At 43.7% G+C, this 23,671-nt stretch overlaps 1 protein-coding gene across 6 annotated transcripts in view; it reads left to right on the forward strand.

The window, feature by feature from the left end:
- Positions 1 to 773: 773 nt before the first annotated feature.
- The window catches only part of FAT3 (FAT atypical cadherin 3), a 717,681-nt gene continuing 694,783 nt past the window's right edge, over positions 774 to 23,671 (forward strand). For 3 of the 6 annotated variants that reach the window (XM_057553401.1, XM_057553405.1, XM_057553406.1), the window contains exons 1-2: positions 774 to 1,193; positions 6,674 to 6,748. The gene's annotated coding sequence lies outside the window, so the exon portion shown is untranslated. Of the gene's footprint in view, positions 1,194 to 2,537; positions 2,608 to 6,673; positions 6,749 to 23,671 lie in introns of those variants that run through there. The other 3 variants (XM_057553402.1, XM_057553404.1, XM_057553403.1) reach the window with 3 other exon arrangements.

Raw genomic sequence — 23,671 nt, forward strand, 5'->3', positions numbered from 1 at the left:
GGGAAGCGTAGGAGGGATGGGGGCGCACAAGTTACTGGAACAGGCGGACAGACAGGTTGTAGTTGCAAATCATCAAGCCCCAGATCAATCACTCATTCCATTTAGAAGTACCTCTCCTCCATTTCGACAAAAAAAAATGTTTAAAACGATCTGGGGGCAGGGAAGGAGGGAAGAAAATGCGCTATGGTTACCCTTTTAGTTTAATACTCTCTCCTTCTCCACAGGGGAATTAGATGACCCCACGATCCAGAAATGTGTGGGAAAGCAGCAGGAACCCTTTCTGGGAAGCACGTAATAAAATCAAAAGTCACTTTGGATGGTTTCATCTTCAAGCTACAAAGTAACCTCGGGATCTTAGATTAGCCATTTTAATCTCCACGTGCCTCAGTTTCCTCATCTGTCCTCCGAGAATAACACGTGCTGGACCTCTGCGCGGGGCTGTGGTAGGGATGAGACTGAGAGCGGTGTGGGTGAGTCCTCTGAAGCCTGCACCACGTTCCGCCCGCGCCACCAAGGAACGTTGGTGTTATCCTGGAGCCCCAGGGACCCGGTGGGGGAAGACTCGAGCTCTAAAATTAGTCCAGCTTCCAGGCCCGGCGCCCGGAGCGCCCTCCAGCTCGCCGCGCCTCCCCCATCACCCCCCTTTCCACCCGCCCCCTCTCCCCAGCGCGGCGCTCCGAGATCGCTAGTCATCCCAGACGCCGGTGCTTCTCTCCCCCTCGCCCTTTGCGCTCGCGGTTTGGGAGGAGGAGACAGCGACAGAAAAGGGAGAGGGGGAGATGAGAGAGAGGGACTTGGCCGTGCGTCGGCGTCGGCTGTGATGGGGAGCTGGGAGCAGCCAGGCGCCGAGCAGTAGCGGCGGCGGCGGCAGCTCGGAGCACACACGAGACCCGGCGCTCCTCCCGGCAGGCTGCGCTGTGATCTGGGCTGCGAATTGGGATCTCGCGCCACCGTCCCCTCCTCCTCCCGCTGCCGTTCTCCTCCTCCCAGCTCCGCTCCTCCGCCTGCGAGCCCCGGCGGCGGCGTCCCGAGCGCTGAGCGCCTCTGCTCGTGGCTCCAGTCCCCGCTAGCGCGGTACAGGCACTGCGGCGGCAGCGGCCGGGTGGCCGGCTCGCCCCGGGCACGAGCGCCGGGAGAGGAAGAACAGCGGGGGAAGCGCCTGGTGTAGCGGAGGATTGCCGGCGGAGGCAAGGGTGCGTGGGCATTTTTAACGTGATTATTTGGCTGGCCGGTGCAGCGGCTGGAGCGCGCCTTCCGCAGCACAGCTCCAGCTGCCGGGTGCAAACTGGCTGCGAGGTGGGCTCGGGTAGGCGAGAGCCGGCGGAGCGCGTGGGGGAAACTTTTCACCTTGTAAAGTTCCTGCTTCAGCACAGCTCTGAGCAGTCTTTGCTGCTGCAAGGAGGGGAAGGAGACTAGGTCTCGTGGCGGTAGCCGGGAGGTTGGCATGGAGAGTTGGTTAAGTTTGGGGCTGAGGATTTGGAGAGGGGACACGAGGGGGCTTGCAGCTCAGTGCACCCATCCCCCGACCCCCTCCCCCCCCGCCACGAGCCCCGGCCGCCCGCTGCAGGTGGATGAGAGGGTCCAGGCGGCGAACCTGCTTGGTAGCCGTTGCCTGTCGGGCGCTGTGAGGATGTTCAGATGCCAATGGATGCACTTGAGGGACCCGGAGGCTCAAGTTGGGTCGTCGCTTGGCGAGGCGCCGGGTGGGGCAGGGAGCCCAGACTCCGCTTTGGCCAGGGAGGGGAAAGGGTTACTAGACATTCTGCGGGTCCACTCCATGCTTGATTCCGGTTTGCGGGGGTCATGGGCAGGGTGAGATGTGCTGAATGGCAGCGGCTCTCAGACTAGGGCGACAGTCTTTTACGGAGTGGCGGGGGGGGTGGGACTTTCTCTGCTATCTTGACGAGGAGAGGGAAACGGAGTGCCTTGGGAGTGCACGGATTTTGGCGGGCGTGCGTGAAGGTTGCTTGTCTTTGAAAAGAAAGCCGCGCGGGTTTGAGTGTCCTGGGGGTGCGTTGCGGCCCTCCCTGGGTTGGGGGGTGGGGGCGAACGCGAGGGCGCGCCAGCTCCACTCTCAGGGCCCCCTCCTGGGCGGTGCCGGGTAGACTCCCCTGTGGGGACCAGTGTGGGTGCGAGGTCCGGGCGGGGGTTTGAGGCGCGCGGGCGGGGAGGCAGCCGAGGTGGCCGGGGCAGTCTTCGCGCGGCGCGCTGAGCACCAGTATTCCGCCAGTGGGGGTCGCTGAGCTAAAGTGCATCTGGCCCCCCGGCTTGCGCGAGGTGGCGGGCCCGGGTATTTTTAGCAGCACTGTGGTCCGTACTCCTCCCTCCACTCTCCTGCTGACTTCCGTCGCGTGTGCTTTCCGAGACTGTTAAACATTGACCGCGATTAGGCTTCGCGGAAAGCAACTTTCATTGTTCACTTTTCCCTGCTCGGCTCGCGTGGGCGGGGGCGAGCAGGGGGCAAGGATGCGGGGGTGGCGGGAGGTTGGCTGTGAACTAAGGGAGCCTCTTGGGTAGCCTGCGACAAGAGGAGAGGAGGGCGCTCCTGGGATGTGTGTGTGGTGATGGTGGTGGCATCCAGCGGCTGCAGCTCCGCGTGATAATGGGGTAAACCTGGCAGTGGAAGGGGATCCCAGAAAGGATGTGAAGAGGGAGGGAGCCTGCAGGGACCTGGCGAGATCACCGTGGGGGGGCGGGGCGGGTTGGAGACGCCCCCGGGAGGGAAAGGCGCCTGCGGCCTGGAGCGTGGCCGCTCGGTGGCCTGGGCTCGCGGCGTCTGGCCGGTTCAACCTTCCTCGGCCCCGGGCTCCGTCTCACCGCCACCGCGCGCCGAGCGGGACTCTTGCTTCTGGTTGGGGCGAACCTGCAGCAGCCGCGGTGGGAGGCAGCGAGGGAAGCGCGGATAGCGCTGCTGCTTGAAGAGTCTTTTCTCCTCCTCTCCCCCGGTCTCCCGCTCCTCCCCGCCCCCAGACTCCGGCGCGTTTGTTTTCCAAGTTGGATCCCACTTCCATTTACAAGTGTCAGACAAACCCGCGCGAACCTCCCCCATTCACCCTGGCCCCAGCCAGACGCGGGAGGGGCGGGGGGCGAGCTGTCTGGGCAGCGCCTAGGGCTGTGCGACGCTCCCACGGGGGGGCTGGCCTAGCTTAGGTTCACATTTGTGGGTCCTTGATGTTTAAAAAAGAGACACGTAAACAAACCACGAAACCCAAACCGCTCTGGCCACTTGTATTCCGCTGCTTTTCTCCTCCTCGCCTCGGACGTTTTAATTTTCTGGCCCCAACGCCTGTCTTTTTAAAGGCAAGTCAGGGGCGGTGGGAGGCCGGGGGCGGGGGAGCGGGCCGACCAGTTCATCACGGTGGATTTGTGCTCCCGGCTTTGTTGCTAGGATTAGATTCTCTGATTCCTCCCGGGCTGGGTTAAAATACATGCAGAAAGACTGAGAACCGACCAGAAGGACTGTAGACGACTTTGCCCCCATCCAGGCGGCAAGTCCAGGTGGTGGAATGGGGAAGCCCGCCATCTAGGAATCGAGAACTGAGGTGCTCCCTTCTCAGTATCAATCAAAGAGAGCCGGGATTTCGCTTCCACCGGCAGGCACGCAACTTCTCTTAACGTTTATCGAAAGCCTGAATGATGTTCTGGTTTGTGACGTGGAGATTTGAATCTGAGAAGGAAAGGAAGGGAGGGGATGGAAGAGAGAGAAGGAGGGAGAGAGAGATGGAGAGACTGAGATTCTGCAGAATCCTGGAAACTGCCCTGAGCCAACTGCTTTTTTTTTTTTTTTTTTTTTGAGTTCGTATTCCTAAATTGGAGCAGTTGAGCAGTGAGAGAATAAAGGACAGCCAAGAAAACCAGGGCGCCAAGAGACAAAGACAAAAAAATGCATAATAACTTTAGCGCTTTGATGTGCTTTTTTTTCTCATAGGGTGGAGTGGGGGAAGGGTATTTAACGTTTTACGAGGAGAAAAGTTGTCTCTTAGAATTAAGCGGTATGCGGATATTTAATCGTGAATCCTTGTTGTTGCCTTTTTTGGAACTTGGACCATGAATGGTGGTGGGGCCAGTTTCTGTGCACAGTGAGCTGGGATGAGAAAGTTCCCAGAACTGTCCAGTTATAATGTCTTCATATCAGAGCCACACAGAGACCTTCACATGAAAGGCAGCTGGCTCAGAGATCAGAAATCGGTCAGCTGCTGGGCTGGCTCGGTGTCTTGGAGCTGTAAGATTTTCACAGCCAGTGTTTGTTGACCAGTGACTGGCTATCAAGCCCCCCTCCCCTTTTTTTTCAAATGTATTTGTTCTGGTTCCTGGCAGAGTCATTTTGGGGATTTTTTAAAAAAAATAGTCAGGACCCAGTCTATCTGTTAACTAGCAATTACAGTTGTGCTGAGCTACTCAAAAATGAAATGGGTAGCCATAAACAGAGTGGCTTCCCACTGACCTGTATGCTATATGGTTATTTTGCCAGCTCACAGCTTTTTGTAAAGCAATGGCTCTTCACGCTGCTCACAGAAGAATCTTTTGATGACATAACTTTGATGACACATTTTTGATGTGTCAGGTTATGTTATCAGCCTTGCTTTCTTCATATGCTGCAGAATGACCCACTGTAATCTGGCTAATGAATTATGTTAAATAGAAGTAGGCAGTTACCAGTGAGGAGAGGATATTTAGTCATTAGCAGCTGGTCTGAGGAGTGGCTCTTGTGTTGTTATGCTTTATTAATAGCTCCTGAGGCAAAGAGGACCATGGTGGCTTTATTTTCCTGTTTGTGGAGTTGGGTGTGGCTTTCCTTGACACCCCACTTCTGTCCGGTTGACTGGTAGGTTGACTTTTTCCTGCTGAGCAAGAGGGAAAGGATAATATTGGTGATGTTTGGTTACTTGAAGTGTGAGGCATTCCTAGGTTCTTTCCTTCTGCAAGAGCACTGAGTGAGGATCGTCTGATGGGATCAGGTGGGACCATACATTTGGATTGATTTCCTTTGATTGCTGGGGAAGGACTATTGATAAGCTGTTGTCTTTGCTGATTGTGACAAACACCAGGAAGGAATGATAATCTAAAAGAGATCTGACAGACCTAGTGGGGAGGACATGTCTGCTGCCAAATTCCTTCCTGAAGATAAGAGAGCCCCTGATTTCCACAGATGTGCAGGGTCTTAAAAAATTAAAGGAAGCAACACAACCCCAGTGTAGATTGCTTTGCTTATTGATACGATTTTCTGAAATACGTTTCAATCTCTAATTGTTGAATATGTCTTTATGAGCTTCTTTCTACCCCACTGTGAGGGTTGGGTCTGTTTTTATAGTCTGTCCTTTGAGGATACCATGCCTACTGCCTAATAGACACTAAATAAATATTTGTGGCTTAGGTGACTTCCTCTGTGAAGACCCTGACGGTACATTTCTTTTCTGTGTTTCGCTCAATTTTATTCTACAGGCTTCTCAAACTTACTGATTTTTCTGTCAATTGAAGAGTAATCTACTTATTTAATAAGCTTTTTTCTTTCTTTGTTTACACTGCTTCCTTTCCCCAACTCTCTTTCCAAGAATAACTTTAGGAAAGCTTACCTTTCCTTAAAGAAATAAAAACAAAAAGGCTCAGTTTAATGCCACAGATTGAATTTATTGAGAACGTATTTGACATTTGTCTGGTGGCTTCGAGCCAGTTTCTGGTCTACCAAAATAGGCTATCAGTTTCATGCAACAGTGACAAATGACCATTCTAGCAGTTCTGGATTGGAATGGCACTCCCTGGTTAGTCTTAATTTTAGCCAGTTCTAGGATTGAGGTATTTTTGTATTAAAGTAGAAGGGATGAAAATTTGAGAATGGATTTCCTGGCATGATGGTGGTTGCAGAAAATAGAGAACAGATTTCAAAACTTAATGAGCAAATTCTTTATATAATCAAAGTGTGTTACTTCCTTTGCTGGATAGATATGTATGAATGTGGAGGCCTGGGAGGAGGTTGGGGGAGGGTTGTGAGATTGCCCTTCTTTAGAAAATGCTTTATGAGAGTATTGCCTTGCCTGGAGAGAAAAGTGATACATGGGACCCTGAGAGGAATCCTTGAGCAAATTTTCGTATTTCACCTTTCTGATCTTCCAGGGTTCCAGGATTGTGGATTACAACCTCTATTTGATAAAGGAAATTTGTTTAATTAATTCTTGCCCTTGTGTGTCTTAAATTCATCCTTTTATTTTTATTCTGTTAAGTCACACTGAATTTGAAGTCATTTTGGTTATTTTTTTTTCCTTTTAAAAAAAAAGCTTTACTTTTTTTCAACCTATTTTTTTGTTTCTTTTATCTCTTGAAGAAATTTATTTCACTTAAATTTCTTGTCAGTAACATTTATGACCCTAGGCAGGATTCAGATATGCCCATTGTCAAAGTAAAATGTATCCTTTGCTTCTGTATGCTTACTGTGTTGTTGGGAAGATGGGAGGATACCCAGGTGTGCAAACTAGAAATCAACACATGGACATATTTGTTAATCGACCAAAGAGTGTCACTGAGCAGGGTCCTGGAGGAGGAGGGAGAGAATAATATGAGCTGGAGCAAACTTTTAGGGGGGAGTATAAAAGTGAATATAATCCAATTTCATAATTCTTAGTGAAACTGTAATGTAAGCAAGACAGTACAAAATTAATCAATTCTTTCATTTCTTTAGGACAGTGCTCCTTTTTGGAAGAACACACTCACGGAACAGGCCAAATAGGCTGTTGGAATGTTATTCAGTATTTTGGTAAGACACCAGAATTTATTCAGGCCCTTTTCTCCATTATGCTTTTGTGGTTCCCCATCTCCCCACCCCCAGCTTCAAAGAGGAACTTTTAGGTGTTTTAAGTGTGTCTGGGAGCCTGCATGCAGGTGCACCTGCCTGCCCCCGTTTCCTCCGCTATATATTCACACACTCTGGCTTCCTTGTGGTTCCATCACTAATTCTGGGTTTTTTAAGGTTTTTTTCCTGTTGGTAGTATTTAAAAAGTATGGGTGCAAATAAGTTGCCTTTTAGGGAGGCAACTACTGATTCTTTAAAGAGTCATTCATTTTTGCTCTTTCGCATAAAATTTAATGGACCCTTTATGGCACTACCTATTATTATTCAACAGGGAACTCTGGGAGGCTTCTCACACCACCCAAAGCTCCCCAAAATGATCCTAAAGGAGGAGTCCTCGACCTTGACTGCACTTTTGGAATCACCCAAAAGGCTTTTAAAACAGCTGACTCACAAGTTGCATCCAGACCGTTGAAATCAGACTCTCTGGAGGTAGGACCCAGGCATCAGTATTTTTTAAAGCCTCCCAGGGGATTTCACGGGGGAGCCAAGGCCAAGGACCACTGCTACAAAGGCTGTGCTTCCATCTGGGAGTTAGACTTCACTCCTGTCCGAAGCTCCCAGACCCCGGGGAATTTGACTGGAAATCAAAAACGGGTGCTCTGCATTCTCTTGCTGCGAATGTAACCCCTGGGACTCTGTACTGTGTTGAAGTTAAGCTGGACTGGCCCTGACGGACGTGGCTAGGAAGGTTCACAGCTTCCATCCTCCTGTGTTTTTTTTGGTTCTCAGTTTTACCGGTGCTTAACGTCATTTCTGTTGGCCTAATGTGGATTTAGCCTGTTTGACTCTAGTTTGCCATGGTGCCTTCTGCAGCTAGTAATCATGGTGCTGTCTAGGAGCTGGTAAATGATATTCGGAAAGTTTCAAACATCTTCAGGAACAGAAATTCCGTCCTTTTTCACATTGGATTCTTGTTCTATCTGGAGTCTTTTTTCTTTTTTTTTAATGTAATTCTGAATTTGGGGAATGAATTCAATGTAATCCATTAATATATGCCCACTTTTCTTTTTATTTGTAGGGATTACAAGAAATGCATTGCACAAAAAAATGAATCAGGTCTTCAAGAAGCTTACAGTCTAGTTGTGCCTCAAGATGTGTACACTTAAGGAAAAAAAATCACAGCACTGTTTAATGTTGGAGGTGAAGGGATCTGTGAAGTTTGGCAGGCATGCTTCTGGCACATGTTAGGAAGAAACTTCATTCCCATATACTGATGTAATTGGCGTCTTCTTAGTTCCATTTTCCTCTGACGCCTAGTTAGTAATCTCAGAAATAGCTTTAGCACAGAGAACTTTGAGGTGTTCTGTCATTTAGGAATTCAGCATTCAGGTCTGTTGCTGGCTTTTTAACATTCAAAAAAAATGTCAAGTAAATGGTAAGCCTAGTAATGCTAGCTTTCAGAATTTGGGTGAAAAGGCCAGAACTTTTACCTTGGATGTTCAGCATGAGTTGCTGAAACTTGCACTTTGCAAAGCAGTTGCAAATATTGTTTCAGTTTTTCTTTATTTCTTTTCTTTTCTGAGATGTCAGAGACAAGCCTAGCTGTTGACTGAGGCACAGATAGGAAAGGTTAACCGGAAGTTTAATTGTAACTTTAGGACTTCAAGTAAATTAAATTCCCAACAATCTGATAAAAATTATAGCCTTTACTGAACCAGAGAAGGTTAAAAAGTGAGCACACTGGAGCGGCTATTACATTTCACATTTTGAAATAAACTCCAAATTATTAGTGCTTTTAAATATCAATATCATTGAACATTACTTAACACTCATAAACATCTGAAAGCATGCCAGATAATACAGATTAAATCTAGTGACAAATGTGCTTAATGACAGTATAAATATCATTTTTTTTCTATCAGATAAACAGTGAGTGTGTGTGTTCTCTTCAAAAGCAGAAGGAGGCTATATCTTGGGAGAAGGGGTAGCTTGGTCTTTTTTGCAACCTAGAGCATCTGTTACAAATGACGTTTTGCTGATTTTTAAACATCTGAGTATGTGATTAATATTTTGGGCATCTGAAGTCTGTTCTTAAGACTGGTTTGAAATTCTCTGTTTGGCTCTAAGTAGTGGCTAAATGATGGCCGTTGGTGCCGTGATTGGTTGAGAAATGCATTGTGTGAAACATGTGGTGTGGTCTCTGTTTGGCTCTGAGTAGTGGCTAAATGATGGCCGTTGGTGCTGTGATTGGTTGAGAAATGCACTGTGTGATACATGTGGCGTGGACCTGGGCCAGGCTGGGGTGTGTAGCTGCGGTTTCATCAGATTGGCCTGGCTGTAGAGAGCCTCACAGTAAAGAAATGCACACACGAAAGTAGGCCAAATGCAGGAGACTTTAGCGTTGCTGGATTTAGGGAGAAAATGTGAATCTTTCCTACATTTCAAAAAAGGTTTCATAATAACCATTTCAGTCAGATGAACCAGAATTCAAAAGTGTGTAGTAATCTCCCTTGAGAATTTGGTACCTATCTGATAGGACTGTAAAGGCATTTCAGAATGTCAATTAAATGGAAAAATATGCCTGGAATTGAATATAATTAAGAAACGCTGAAGTCTGGTGTCTACATATTCAGATGCTGTATTCCATGGTTTAATTAGTGAACCAGGACTTGGATTTATTGACAGAAGGTCCCTTTCTCATGGCATGTTTCACCCTCTATATTGTATTTATCTGATATTGAAATCCACATTTCTCTGCGTCCTTTTCAGTTTTATTGTTGATCAGTTAGTGGTATCAATCCTTTTTACTCCAGATTGTGGCTATGGAAAAGTTCCCAGTCATACAGGAGATTGGGAAATTCTTTTCTTTTTTAAATATCCTTGTTGTGGGATGTATTTCTTTTTGAACTGCATTTGATGGTTATAAAGCCTTGAAAATACTGTAATTAATAAAGGAATAATTTGGGAATGTTGACAACAAGTGAGGAAGAGGGAGAAACACAGTTCACCTAATCCTTGAGGATTTGTCACTACCTGATTACAGTTTTTAGCTGCCTCCTGCACTGGTATTAATGTGAACAGCTAGTTTTACACGATTTCTTAATTCCTTGTCTTCATAGGTATGTTCTCTAACTAGCAGCAGTTTAATGTAATCTGGCATTTCATCTTTCCTGTAGACATAGCAGATCATTCACAGTCTGGGAGAACTAAGTACACATTACATTGTTAGCCTTTCTGAGGGCCTGTGCTGGGTTCTTCAAATCGGTGTGTCATTGTTGGCAAAAATGTATTGAGTGCTCTTATTACCTTGTACTGATTTTGCATGGAGCATATTAAACAAATGTGGTGTCTGACCCTTCAAAAGTTAGCTTTGTCAATTGGCTCTTGTTTACCTAGATAGGCCCAGAAAAGGACAAAATGCCTGTGGGACCCAAAGTCAGAAAGATGGCACTAGCATCTTTTTTACTGAGATGAAGTGACATCATCTACTTGGAAGTGCCTGCATTAACAAGGGGACAATATGCCTTCCATTTATATGCAGAAGACAATGATTACAGTGAGGAAATTATGCAGTCTAGGCAATTGATTGGGAAACGTAAGACAAAAACATACTACCTTGCCAAATCAATTTCCTAGATCTCCTTGAATTATCCAATCATTAGATAATCTTCTTTTACTTTGGAAGTGCAGATTTTGTATGTGTAATTATTTGCATTAATGACTTTATTCCCAAGTTGTATTCAGCAGTACACACAGCCTGTTCAATTTATACTCTCTCTATTTCTGTTAAGTAGGTAGGATTAATAACATATTATACTTCCTCTCCAAAGAGAGAGAGGGAAATACAGGTATTTTTATAAGATTTGCCACTTTCATACAATGTCGCTCATCAGTGGTTATTATAATAATCAAAGTGAATAAGCCTAGATTGCTCTTATACAATAGATATGTTTTTAAATGTGAGTGTCAGTTCCATTTTTCCAAGCAAATCACATGTTAACTGCATTCAATTAGGGAAAGCTCACTATTTAAGCAGATCCTGTGGCACATTCTTTTATAAAGTAAAGAATATTTTGTTTCTCCTTAATTTATCTGTTTTTAAACTTTCAATTGTTTGTATATCAGCTTTCTTAAAAAGAAGCAAGAGTGTAGACCTATGGAAAATATATTTTCTTTTAAATATGTGATGAACTGAAAGTTAGTTTGTCCTTCTCCCCCTGCACTGCTTTGAAGAGAAGCATCAGAGGGGAAGCTAAATGGGGAAGACACGCCTGGAGTTAGAGAGGATGGGAATGTCAGTAGGGCCAGCCCAGTGCAACCCAGAATTACACCTCTGATGATATCCGCTCCTTTGTGATGGCGACTGAAAGAAGTGCACAACCTAAAAGTTGAGAGTTGTTTTAGTTGGTGGACGAAAGTGAGGACGTAAGCCCAGGACACAGCATCTTAGATAGTTCTGAGGCACTGCTCTGAAGAGGCAAGGCAAGAGCCAGGATATAGAGGAGTGTTTGCAACAAAGACCAGGTAGTAGGAACGTCACAAGATTACTGTTAATAAAAGAAAACCAGACATCCCAAGTAAAGGAATTTAACGCTTTTCTACGTAGGGGAAGATGCAAGAGTCTGGGCTCACTGAAATCATTCCTTTGATACGCACCTCAGCTCTCTGGGGCCAGTATCCTGTGCTTTCTCATCCTGAGTTTTCTCAGGGTGCACCATGGGGGAGTGGCTGTAGTGTCTGATGGCCTGATGGCAGGCATTCTCTTTCCATCCTGAGTTCCCTCAAGGCTCACCTTTGGGGGCAGCTGTAGTGGCTGATAGCTGCAACATCCTTTGTTTGCTGATATTTCTACACGCGGTTGCCCACTACAGTTTGTGTTACTGTCATGGCACCTAATTCCATCTTGTAATGAACTTACCTTTGTTGGTGTCTCTTCCTTCCTATAGACCATCATTCCCTGGGCTCAGTGAAATAACATAAATCTTTGATCCCCCATTCTTTTTTTTTTTTAATTATTATTTTTTGTTTTTGGCTGCGTTGGGTCCCCGTGACTGCACACGGGCTTTCTCTAGTTGCAGTGAGCGGGGGCTACTCTTCGTTGCGGTGCACGGGTTTCTCATTGCGGTGGCTTCTCTTGTTGCAGAGCACGGGCTCTAGGAGCGTGGGCTCAGTAGTTGTGGCACATGGGCTCTAGAGCACAGACTCAGTAGTTGTGGCGCATGGGCTTACTTGCTCCACAGCATGTGGGATCTTCCTGGATCAGGGATTGAACCCGTGTCCCCTGCATTGGCAGGCGGATTCTTAACCACTGGGCCATCAGGGAATTCCCTCCCCCATTCTTATTACTGCTGGATCTTACCAGTGTTTAATATTTAAAACTGAATAAAACAAACCATATTTGTTGATGTTTAACTTGAATAGTATATTATTGACTTTCACAGTGGAACATCTAAGACCAAACATTGAAGAATATCCCTGAGATATTAGGACTTCTTATGATACTGGTACTGGTGGGATATACAATTGGCCCTCTATATCCACGGGTTTTGTGTCTGTGGATTCAACCAACCACAGATCGAAAATATTAAAAAAAAATTCCAGGTGGTTTCAAAAAGCAAAATTTGATTTTGCCATGCTAGCAACTATTTATGTAGCATTTACATTGAATTTATAATTATTTACATAGCATTTATATTGTATTAGGTATTATAAGTAATCTAGAGATGATTTAAAGTATTTGGGAGGATGGTGTGTAGGTTATATGCAAATACTATGCCATTTTATATAAGAGATTTGAGCATCCATGGATTTTGGTTCCCAAGGGGGACCCTGGAGCCAATCCTCCATGGATACTGAAGGACGACTGTAGTACATTCATTCGAGGTCCTCATTTTCTAGTTGAACGAAAGACCCTCCGGGCATGTACACCCAGGTTCTTGATTGGCTGGTCTGTCAAAGCTGTGGATCTTTCCAGTAAGTTCTCAGCCAGTGTGGTGAAGACACCAAGAAGGCATGTTGGGTACATCCAAATATTTGTTACCTTTTAGTAGCACCACTTTGTTTTCCAGGAGGTTCTGATAGAGGAATTATTAACCTAAGGGTACATACACATGCACGTTGGATAGATGTTCACAGTCAAAGGTCAGATTTACTGGGAGTGGGGAGCACATCTCAGTACCGAGTCTTTTCTTCTCAGGAAAGCATAGAATGCATATGTAAGAATGTTGTTATTATGAGAAAATTTGAAGCCTTTTAAATTTATATTTAAAAATTGAATTATTTGTAAACACCTTTGCTGTAACTCTTGTTACACTAAATTACAATCAATGTACCATTCCAGTGGGTACGAAGACGCAGAGGTTCCCAGGGGTATTGCTTACCCAGTTCTGACCATTGTGGGCAAGAGAATCCTGCTTTAAGGGCCGAATTTACAGTGTCTGTCATGTAGTAAAGCTTGTGTGTATAAATGAATGCACAGAGTTACCTGGCAGTTAGTAATACAATAAATTAAAAGCAAGTCTTGTAAAATTCCAGGTATCTTTTTTTTTCAATTACACTGAACTTAAAGCATTATTTGAGGGGCAGGTCACTGAAATTGGCATTTGAACAGGTGTGTGTCTTGGGAATGTCATATTACAAAAAATGTTCAATAACTATTTCTTGAATGAATGGAAATTGGAAAAGGCCGTGTCTGTCTTTTAGACACTTTGTCGTTCTGTGAGCTTAACAAACAAAATCTCATTAATGCTGAATGCATGGGAGCATGAGAAATGTGTAATGCTCTTAATTTCTTATTAAGTGATTTGTGTTTATTGAAAATTGGCTTGAAGGTACACTGAACATAATTCATAATATTGGATTTAGGTGAGTCTAGATAGCCATGTCTTTTCTGTACTTAGAATGTGCTTACAAGTGCATATTGGAATAGGGGGTGGGAAGAATGATAGCTTATTTCTGGAAGGATTTCATTTCATTTCATTCTCTGTAATGAGAAGATGATGAGTTAGACTTCAGAGATCCTTTTCTGATGCTCCGGTGCCTTTTAGGTTTGTGTGAATTGTGCAAGGCCTTTATTTCTCCAGGCACGCTTTGTACGTGTCTACAAGCAGATGAGAGGGAGCGAGGGCACTTAGGGGCTGGTAGAGGCAAATGTGAATCCTGTTTTTTCCCTGTTAACTCATGAGGCCTGCTGGGTAGCAGCAGGCACTAGCAGACATTTAATTGTGTGCTAGGTAAGGCTGGCACAACTCCAGCATCGTGGTGGAGTAAGAATTACCCTAATCAGCTGGGATATACTGCATATATTGATTAGAGTTGGATTTTGTTGTGCAAAAAAAAAAAAAAATCTTTATAAATAGTGGGAAAGTAATTGAGAGTAATTAAAAAGGCAGAGAGTTAATTCACAGTTCTTTAGATGAAAAGGCATTTTGATCCTTTGCTTCCATGCAGATTTCTGGGCAGGCTGGGGCAGTCTGTGAGCACTGAGTCTGAATGGTGTGATGGCTGTTACTGCTGCCATCAGCAGTAAATGGGCAGGCTGTGTAGATGAAGCACAGGTGACCAAGTTCCAGCAGTTTCTTCTTGATGGCTCTCTGCTGCAGGAAGTCTTCTTCTTTGTTTGGGTCTGGGGGTTTTTCATTTCTTTTTCTTGGCCCTACTGATAGCTTTTGGTTATTATTAATATCCCTGATGAGAACTGGATTGGGACCCCAGTATCCCAGTGAACACTGGACAGAACATTAAACTACACTGGAATTACCTGGAATTTCAGCATGCTTTGTCCTTGCTTCCCTCCTTCCCACAACTGAGAAGGCTTCGTAGTCATTTGATGTCACGGAAAACACTTCATCTCTGAAATGATGACCTGAGTAGTGTATTTGCACACCCTTTCTTGCCTCCTAGCCCTTTCACTCATAGGCAGTGTCTGCCACAAAATAGATGCGCAATGAATATCTGCTGGATGGATGAATGAATGGGATGTTGTATAGGTTTGGATGCTGGAAGGATTTAGCATTTTTGAGAGAAGTTATAGATGATGTTTGGTGGAGTTCCAAGCATCATTAAGATCTGAGATCCTGAATAACAGAGAGGAAAAGGGGAATAGGGGATGGAAGAAGAAAATGGCTAAGATTTATTGAGCACTTACTACATCAGGCTCTTTGCATATGAGCTTTTGTTTCAGCATCAACTGTGTTCTGGGAGGTGGTTGTTAGCATTATCGTTTCATAGGTGATAAATAATGGTTAGGAATTGAACCAAGGTCACAGACCTTAGTTGGCAGGATAGGGATTTGAACCTACAGCTCTTGTCGACAACCAGGGCTTCTCAAATGAAGCCACACAAATCCCCATACCGGAAGAGGAGGTTGGTCTCATACTGTCAGAGCTTGGTGGTGAAGCCCAAAGATAGGCCATAAGCATCAGTCAGATTTCTCTGAAGGCTGAGTATTTTTCTACAAACACTTATGGGAATTTTACAGTCTGTTCCATAATATGTTTGGTTGAATGTGAAATAATATTTTAAATTACTTGATTATCAAAGTGCTTAATTTTTCTGCCCCAAGTCTTTCATTACAATGGACCCACCTAAAGTTGCTCCAAGTGTATCCTCTGGGACTTTTCTGGGAATTCCATGAAGAGAGAATCAGAGGTGGCAATTTGGTTGGAAGAGGGACTGGGGAACCTGTCTTGAAATTTTGTTCCCATTTCAAGTGTAGTTTTTTACTTAGATTGCATGCTTATTTGCAGCGGCATGGGTTTATTAGAGATGAGGAAGGTGCCAAAACTCCCCATGATTTCGTCTTGTTTATCAGGAGCTTTAAGTACCCTGATGTAACTGCTGTTAATCCAAGTTTGAGAAGTACGCACAGAACCATACTTCGTTGTATTATTTGAAAAATAATAATGACGCCAATAACAATTACTGTGCATATGATTAATCGGTTAGTCATAAATGGCGTTTTATCCTAGTTTTACTGTATGGATGATAAAACTTAAAGGAGATACTTGAGAAAAGAATGTGGATTAAGAATCCTTGAAAAACAGAATATTCCCAAACTTCTGCTGGTCAGCAGGCACTGAATTGGTAGAAGACTATTAGAAAGTAATTCCTGACAATATCGATAAAACCTTGCATTTGTTTAGAACTTTACCATTTATAATTTGTCATTCATTTTTACATTTGTTTACAACAACTAACATTGATGAGACATTTACACATATTATCTCATTTATCCACCAACAACTCTATGAGACAGGTACTATTATTTTCTCTACAGATGAAGAACTTGAGGCACACTTAACAAGTGACTTGCCCAAGGTGACATACTTTCGGAGGTGTCAGAGTCAGGATTCTAATTCCGCTTTGTCTAACTTTACAGCCTGTGCTCTTTACCCCTCTGCTGGGCTACCAGTTGTTTTTCTCCTTGGTGAAGTTCTCAGGTCCTGGCCTGTCCTCAGCCTCACTCACAGTTATAGCGACCCTCTAGTAATCTTGCAGAGGTATCCTTCTCCAGACTGCAGTATCCCTGAAAACACCTGCCTGTGCATGGCAAATCTGGTTTGATTTTCTAAAACTTGAGTATGCAACCCAGGTCAGCAGGAAGCAAACTGAGTCCCTCCAGAGGGTCACGGGAAGAGCACAGATGTTCCCTCTTGGAAATTACTTTTCCCTTCCGGGATAACATAACAACACAAAAGGAAATGGAAAAGTTAACCAATGCCCATAAATGTGGGTTGTTGCAACCTTGCTGGAACTAACTTCAGAATTGTTGGGCTGGTCTGAGTTCATCTTACTCCTGGGAGTTGGGCTGTTAGGTTCCAAGTGACTGTTCTACAGTTATCTATGGCTGTGCTTGCACAGAACAGGTTGGATCAAGAAGCGGGAAATCTGCTGTTTTCTGATTTTGATTTCTCAGCTGAATGTAAATAAAAAGATGGAAGATAAAAATGGAGGAAAATGCATTAGCTTGATTAGGGGCTTTATTTGCATAAAACTCTTTGAATCGCAATTTCCCTCTGGCTTTGGACCCCCCCCCCTCCTTCTTGCCTTTCTTATTATCCAGTCCAAGGTCATTACTAAAAGGCTTCCTGTTTCTTGGACGAAGACTTACTGAAATATTAATTTCATTGCCCAAAGTAGATTCATATGGTCTGGTGAATAACTTGAGGTTCTGTCAAAATCACGAAGTGAGAGAGTTATTTTTTTATTTTTTATTTTTTTACTAATTAATTTATTTATTTTTGGCTGTGTTGGGTCTTCGTTTCTGTGCGAGGGCTTTCTCCAGTTGCAGCAAGCGGGGGCCACTCTTCATCGCGGTGCGCAGGTCTCTCACTATCGCGGCCTCTCTTGTTGCGGAGCACAGGCTCCAGACGCGCAGGCTCAGTAGTTGTGGCTCACGGGCCCAGTTGCTCTGCGGCATGTGGGATCTTCCCAGACCAGGGCTCGAACCCGTGTCCCCTGCATCGGCAGGCAGATTCTCAACCACTGCGCCACCAGGGAAGCCCAAGGGAGAGTTATTTTTTTATGCCTTTGGAAATGTGGTTCAGAAATTTTAGTAATAGGCAGCTAAGACTTCACTCTCATTTTGCCTGTGTTTATGACAGAAATGAGTACAACTCTTTATGTTCTTTGGTAATTACTGCAGTGAAACAACTGTGACTGGGTCAGTTGCATGTTTAAGGCATCATGGAGGAGATTTGTTATGTTTTGTTTTCCTTTAATTGCAGTGTGACTGGGGTTGAATTTGATGCATAAGATTCTGAGAGAGAAATGAACTTGTGACATTTGAAGTTTGGAAGTATTTTTCTTCTTTTAGTATAGGTAGAGCTTGAATATTCAAGATTTTGTTGAATGCCTTTTCAGTTTGTAACTGCTTTAACACAAAAGCTTGACTTCAGTGCTTTTTTTTTCCCTTGTTCTTTTGCAGCCTTGGCTGTATGTGTAATTTAATCCAGTGTATTAAAAAGAAGTTGGGTTCCTCAATAGTAGAGCAAAAAGCCCTCAATCTCCCTTAGTAGTAGCTAATGATAATAATACTTGCAAGCACAATTCTTTAAAACAAACTAAGACAAAACAAAACAAAAAAAACCCCAAACTGTCATTGAAGGTTTTTGCATCATTACAGGCAACAGCCTCATAAGGCTGTAACAGATACACTTGGAGAGAGTTTGGCTCATTTTATTGACATATTGTTTTGTCTGTTGTGAGTAGACATGCATTATTCTTGGCCCAAGTAACATATATCAGTTGACAAAAGCCAGCAACTTACTTACCTGGTCTCACTTTGGAAATATCCTTGAAAGTTATTATTTCAGTGTTCTTTTCAGCTGCTTTTGCTCAGTAGCTCTTTGCATAGCTGTTTTCCAGTCTGTTTTATAATCCATACATGTTCCCCCCACACCCAGCCTTGCATTGCTGGAATCATTTCTGTTTCACTTTAAAAAGCACTTTGCTAAATGTCACAACAAAATAAAGCATGGATTAGAAACAGCATTGCAGTTGCAGACTTAATGCCTTTGTGACATCTCATTGCTATGCAAATGAGATTCAAGGAGGTCATCCCTTTAGCAGTTGCTCTAGCCCCGGTATCTACTTGATATTCGTTGGCCCAACTTACTAAGCATTCATTACTGAACTGGCGTAGGTGTTTAACTCTTTGTTGGCTTTGAACCTGCTATTCGAGTCTGCTGAGTTCAACAGCTCCTTCTTTAGTGGATGTTTTCATTTTAGGGACCTTTTTGCATCTCTGCTCTGCTTCTCAGACTTTGGGTACCTCAGGAAACACAGTACTCCTATTTGCAAGATACACTTGTTTGTATGCCAAGACAGTATTGGGAAAGCTCATTTGTGATGTTTCATTTGCTGTCTCAAGTATTTTTATCATTGCTAAATGCTATACATTTAGATAGATGTTTTATTCACTTGCATCTGTGACAAGTTCTTGCAAATATTCCGTAGAAAAACGTGTGTCTGGGCTGGTAAATGATCACGTAATACTTACTTTAAAATTAGTTGTCCACAGTTCAAACTTGATTTCATCTGATTTAGCAGATGTGTTAATAGTAAGTAGTTACTGTAAGTGGTGGATTCTGGTTTTAATTCAATAAGAACCAACTACCTTTAATGAGTACAGATTATTGCTGGTATTCCATTTGCTTGGTTAAAGGGTGTTTTTAATTTGCTAGTATGATTCGTTTATAGTATGATTATAAAAGTAAGATCCACTTGTCTTATAATTCCAGTTTTGAATGAGCATTTTGCAGTTTGAGCAACTGGCCATATTTTAAATGGTTGATTCATTATGTAATTATTCTCTTAGTGATTATTTCAGTGTAGTGGATTTTCTTTACACACAAGCAGATACAGAACTGTGTAAACACTGAGTTAGTTCTGAGAATTTGGGTAAAATAACTGCTAACACAGAGAAAGCACACCTTATACTTGGTGTAAGAAGGCTTAGGCACTCTGGAGAAGAACATTCATCTTACACCACGGTCCCCTACACATTAAGAATTAAAATGTTGACATTGATGAGAGGGATGATTTGAACAACTCTGTGTTTCACGTGGAGAATTACAGAATGAGGATTTGACCCTTTTCATGGATTAAATAGGCATCTCTGGATTAAGGTATTTAATCAAATACAAAAAAAATATTTTTAAAGCTTCTTTGGCCTTTTATAAACCAGTACCTTTCAGAGTGTCATATCTGACTGCCTACTGGTGTGAAGGACTGCTCAGACATCTGGTAATGACAGGTTATCTTGAATTCTGCTGAGAGGGGCATTACGCCTTCATGATTTTGATCAAGGGCAGTAGAAAACTACTAGTAGTTAAAATAGTGGAACAATATTTCAAGGGCCAGTTAAGGGCAACATTAGAGTGAAAGCTTAGAATCATTCTTCTCTGTGGTTTCCCACCTCCTATCCTCATCTTTACTGGATCATAAACATTCATGGCGACCCTGTTATACTCTGCATCTTGCTGGGTGCTGGGAGGGCCAGGGAGATAAATTTGACACTGTTCTTGACTTCGAGGAATTTAAGGTATGGGGGTGAGATAAGGCCTACCAGTAACCATCAAGGAATAAGACGTGGTATTGCTGCAGTGGCTGTGCTCTGCTAGTTTGGACACAGAAGTGTTTTCTCTGAACTCACCTGGGAATTGATTTCTGATCTGTCTCTTATGGACACCTCTGAAAGCAGGACTCCCTGTTCAATGCTGGAGCACCCTGATACGGGAACCGAGGGTGGCCAGTTACCCAATAACTAACACTTGAAGAGTCAAATTTCTCAACCCGATGCTCCTGATCTATCCTGGCAATTCTTCTTTATTCAATGAACAATTAGAAGGAAATCTTATTTAGTAGGTGCATTCTAGGAAAGAGAATATGTCATCTTCAGAGGTTTTTTTTTTTAATTGTTGTGAAATCTTTTCATGTAAAGAAGCCCTCCAAGTTATTCTTTTGTAAAGAGACAAATATAATTTATGAGTTGTAAATTTGAATTTACCAAAGCGATGTTAGACATTTTAAAATCTGGGAATAATTATATTTGGTTTGCAGATTATCTTGGGGCCTGGTAGGTAGCTGCCCCTTCTCTATGGTCTTCAGTTTTCCACCTAAACCAGATGTTGAGTGTGTGACCTGTTGAATTGAAATCAACCAATATTGATTAAAACGAAAAGGGGAGACAAAGTTAGAGAATGTAGAAGCTAAAATGAGATAAAGTCTGAATATCATTTGTCTCTGCTGTCATTGTTTCCATTAACACAGATGATTCAGTGGAATGCTTTCAGGTGTGGGTGAATTATCACAGTGGTAAGTTTCCTTCTGGGGCTTTTGAGGAAAGTTTTAAAAATGAGTTTGCTCAGAGTTAGATGGAAATGTTCTTTGCTGGAAGCCCTGATTTTTAAAAAAAAAATTACCTTGCTCTCTGTTTTAGGAAATTGTCTTTTTTTTTCTCAGTAGAAAACTGTCAGAAAATTGAAAATTAGTAGGTCAAACATGTTGCATCCTACCCAGTACATTGTTTTAGAAATCGACTTTCTTATTGCAAAAGATGCTGGTTGATAGACTGCTCTACATCACTTTTGTCATCAGTGTTTGCAAACCCAACGTTAAAGAGTTCTTCCTGGGTCCTTGGCCTGCTAATAGGGTAAAATGCTACCAGGTGAGCCGCAAGACTTTGGTTTGTGGTCTGAACCATAAGCCAAGGACTTGAATTTCAGATCCAGATTCCAAATCACGAATGTTTCACTGGGCATGATTTTTTAAACTATGGATCCAATCTTTATTAAAATGCCTTAAAATAGTAAATATCAACTCTGTTACTGCGCATTATATATAACAATGGATTAAGGTCAGAGTTTAAAGAAATGAGCACCCAAATAAATTTAATGCCTTTCTTATCATTCCATTATGATTTATATGGCAACCCTTTTCTCTAATACACACACTTGATTAGAATGCTCCTCTCTGCCTTACAACTTTTCCCTCAACTCTAGGGTCAGAATCTCTTTTTGGGGGTATTTAGAAGAGGTCTTTGAAGTACCGTAGCCCCAAAAGACCTTGCAGCTATTAACTGACGTAGGAAGAGGGGAGGAGATTTTTGAAATGTGAGATTTTGAGGTAATCATATTGTTTTGTACTGTGTTTATAGCATCGGCTCCCTGATTGAACTCCGCACTACTCTTAAGTAAAAGCTCTTTTTTGTTCACTTTATAGCTCCTGCATAGGATTGCTAGGTAGAGTAAATAAAAATACAGATCTCAAGTTAAATTTGAATTTGAACCACCAACAATTCATTAGCATAAGTGTATTTCCAATATTGCATGAGACATATATATATATTTTTTAATATATCTATTTATTTATTTATTTATTTATGGCTGTGTTGGGTCTTCGTTTCTGTGCGAGGGCTTTCTCTAGTTGTGGCAAGTGGGGGCCACTCTTCATCGCGGTGCGCGAGCCCCTCACTATCGCGGCCTCTCTTGTTTCGGGGCACAGGCTCCAGACGCGCAGGCTCAGTAGTTGTGGCTCACGGGCCCAGTTGCTCCGCGGCATGTGGGATCTTCCCAGACCAGGGCTTGAACCAGTGTCCCCTGCATTGGCAGGCAGATTCTCAACCACTGCGCCACCAGGGAAGCCCGAGACATATTTTTGTCTGTCCACCCAACTGCTGCCTAGATCACAGCTCGTCCAATACAGGGTATTGAGAAAGGGTTTGTTGAATGACTGAATGAGCCTCCAAGGGGAAATATCCGGGAGTTAGTTGAAAATACTAACTTAGAGCATAGCAGAGCTTGATTCAAGAGTCACCGTCACATGCACGGGTGGTACTTGAAGCCCTGGAGATTGTCCAGGGTCATTGTGTTGACCTAAGGTTCTTAAACTGCAGTGAGCTTCAGAATCACCGGGAGGGTTTGTAACACATAGATTCCTGTGCCTCACTCCATAGTTTATGATTTTGTAAACTTGAGGTGGGGTTCAAGGACTGCTTATCCTACAGGTTTCCAGTTTATGTCAATGCTGCTCTTCTGGGACCACGCTTTGGGAGCTACGGTGTAGACTCTCTAGAGACGGATCTGCAAACCTTTTTTGTAAAGGACCAGATAGTAAATATTTGAGGCTTTGTAGGCTGTACTGTCTCTATTATGATTACTCAACTCTGCCTTGGCAGCTTGAAAGCAGCCGCAGGTAGTATGTAAATAAATGGGGTGTGGCTATGTTTCAATCAAACTTTATTTACAAAACCAGGATACTGGCCTGATTGGGCTCCTGGGTCAGCTTCAGTTTGCAGGCCCTGCTCTAGGGTGAAAAAAAAAAGGTGACTGTTGAAGACATCCAGGTTTAAAAATTGGGCAGAAGAAAAGGAAACAGAGGAAGAGTGATCTGAGCCATGGTAGAAGACTCAGGGGAGTAATCCCCAAAGCCAAGCAATCACCCTCATCTATTGTCTCAGAGCAATTAGGGATGTGGGAGGGGATGAATGCTGAAAGAGGCCATTGGATTTGGCAGTTAGGATGTAATGACCACTGTTGACTGAGTCGTTTGAATAGAGTGGTGGGGAGGGATGCCTGCCAGATGGCAGTGGGCTGAAGTGAAGGAAGAGGTGGAGGCAACAAATTTTGAATCCTCTATCAGGAAATTTGGCAGTGAAAGAAAGGAGGGGTTCGAGGCTAACGCTTAAGGAGAACATTGGGTCTGAGAAGCTTTTTATGAGGATAAGAGGAAAACAAGTATGTTTATAGGCAGAGAGGAAAGGGCCAGTAGAAGCAGGAGCCTGGGCTGCAAACACATGGTCTCCTAAGAAGATGGTTCCCCACAGGTTGTGCAGCAGGTCGTGAATAGGGAGCAGAAGAAAATACAAGAGAGAAGAGATCATTAATGGTGGAAAGTTCTCAAAAGAAACAGGGCGGGAAGGGGGATTAAGAGAGCCTGCAGAAATTGCTCTTGGTCCGGAGAAGGATAATACTTCCTGTGAGACAAGAGCGGGTGGCATCACTCCATTTCGAGGAAGGAAGGTAAGAGACTTCCCAACCCATAGCCTTTGGAAAGGTTGTAAGCTAGGCTAGAGTGAAGGGATTGTGGGAAAAGTAAGGATTTTAAGGAAGGCGGTTATGGTTTGGAGTAGGCAGTGAGGCAGAGAGTATACCAAAGGTAAGTACCATGCATACCAGGTAGCACTGAGGACTCTGCTGGGGTTTAAGCTCATTTATGAGCGTCCATATGTCACCCTGATATATGGAACTTTCCTGTAGTCTGTAGCCGCCTGGAAAATGTAGAACATGTAACAGATGGAGGGTTATTCAGAATTGCAGGTTGTCAAGAGATGTTGGTCAGAAAGACATGAGGCGATAGAATTGGAGATGCCTGTGAATGGGAATA

This window comes from Balaenoptera acutorostrata, chromosome 9 (assembly GCF_949987535.1).
Source record: "Balaenoptera acutorostrata chromosome 9, mBalAcu1.1, whole genome shotgun sequence".
Classification (NCBI taxonomy): Eukaryota; Metazoa; Chordata; class Mammalia; order Artiodactyla; family Balaenopteridae; genus Balaenoptera; species Balaenoptera acutorostrata.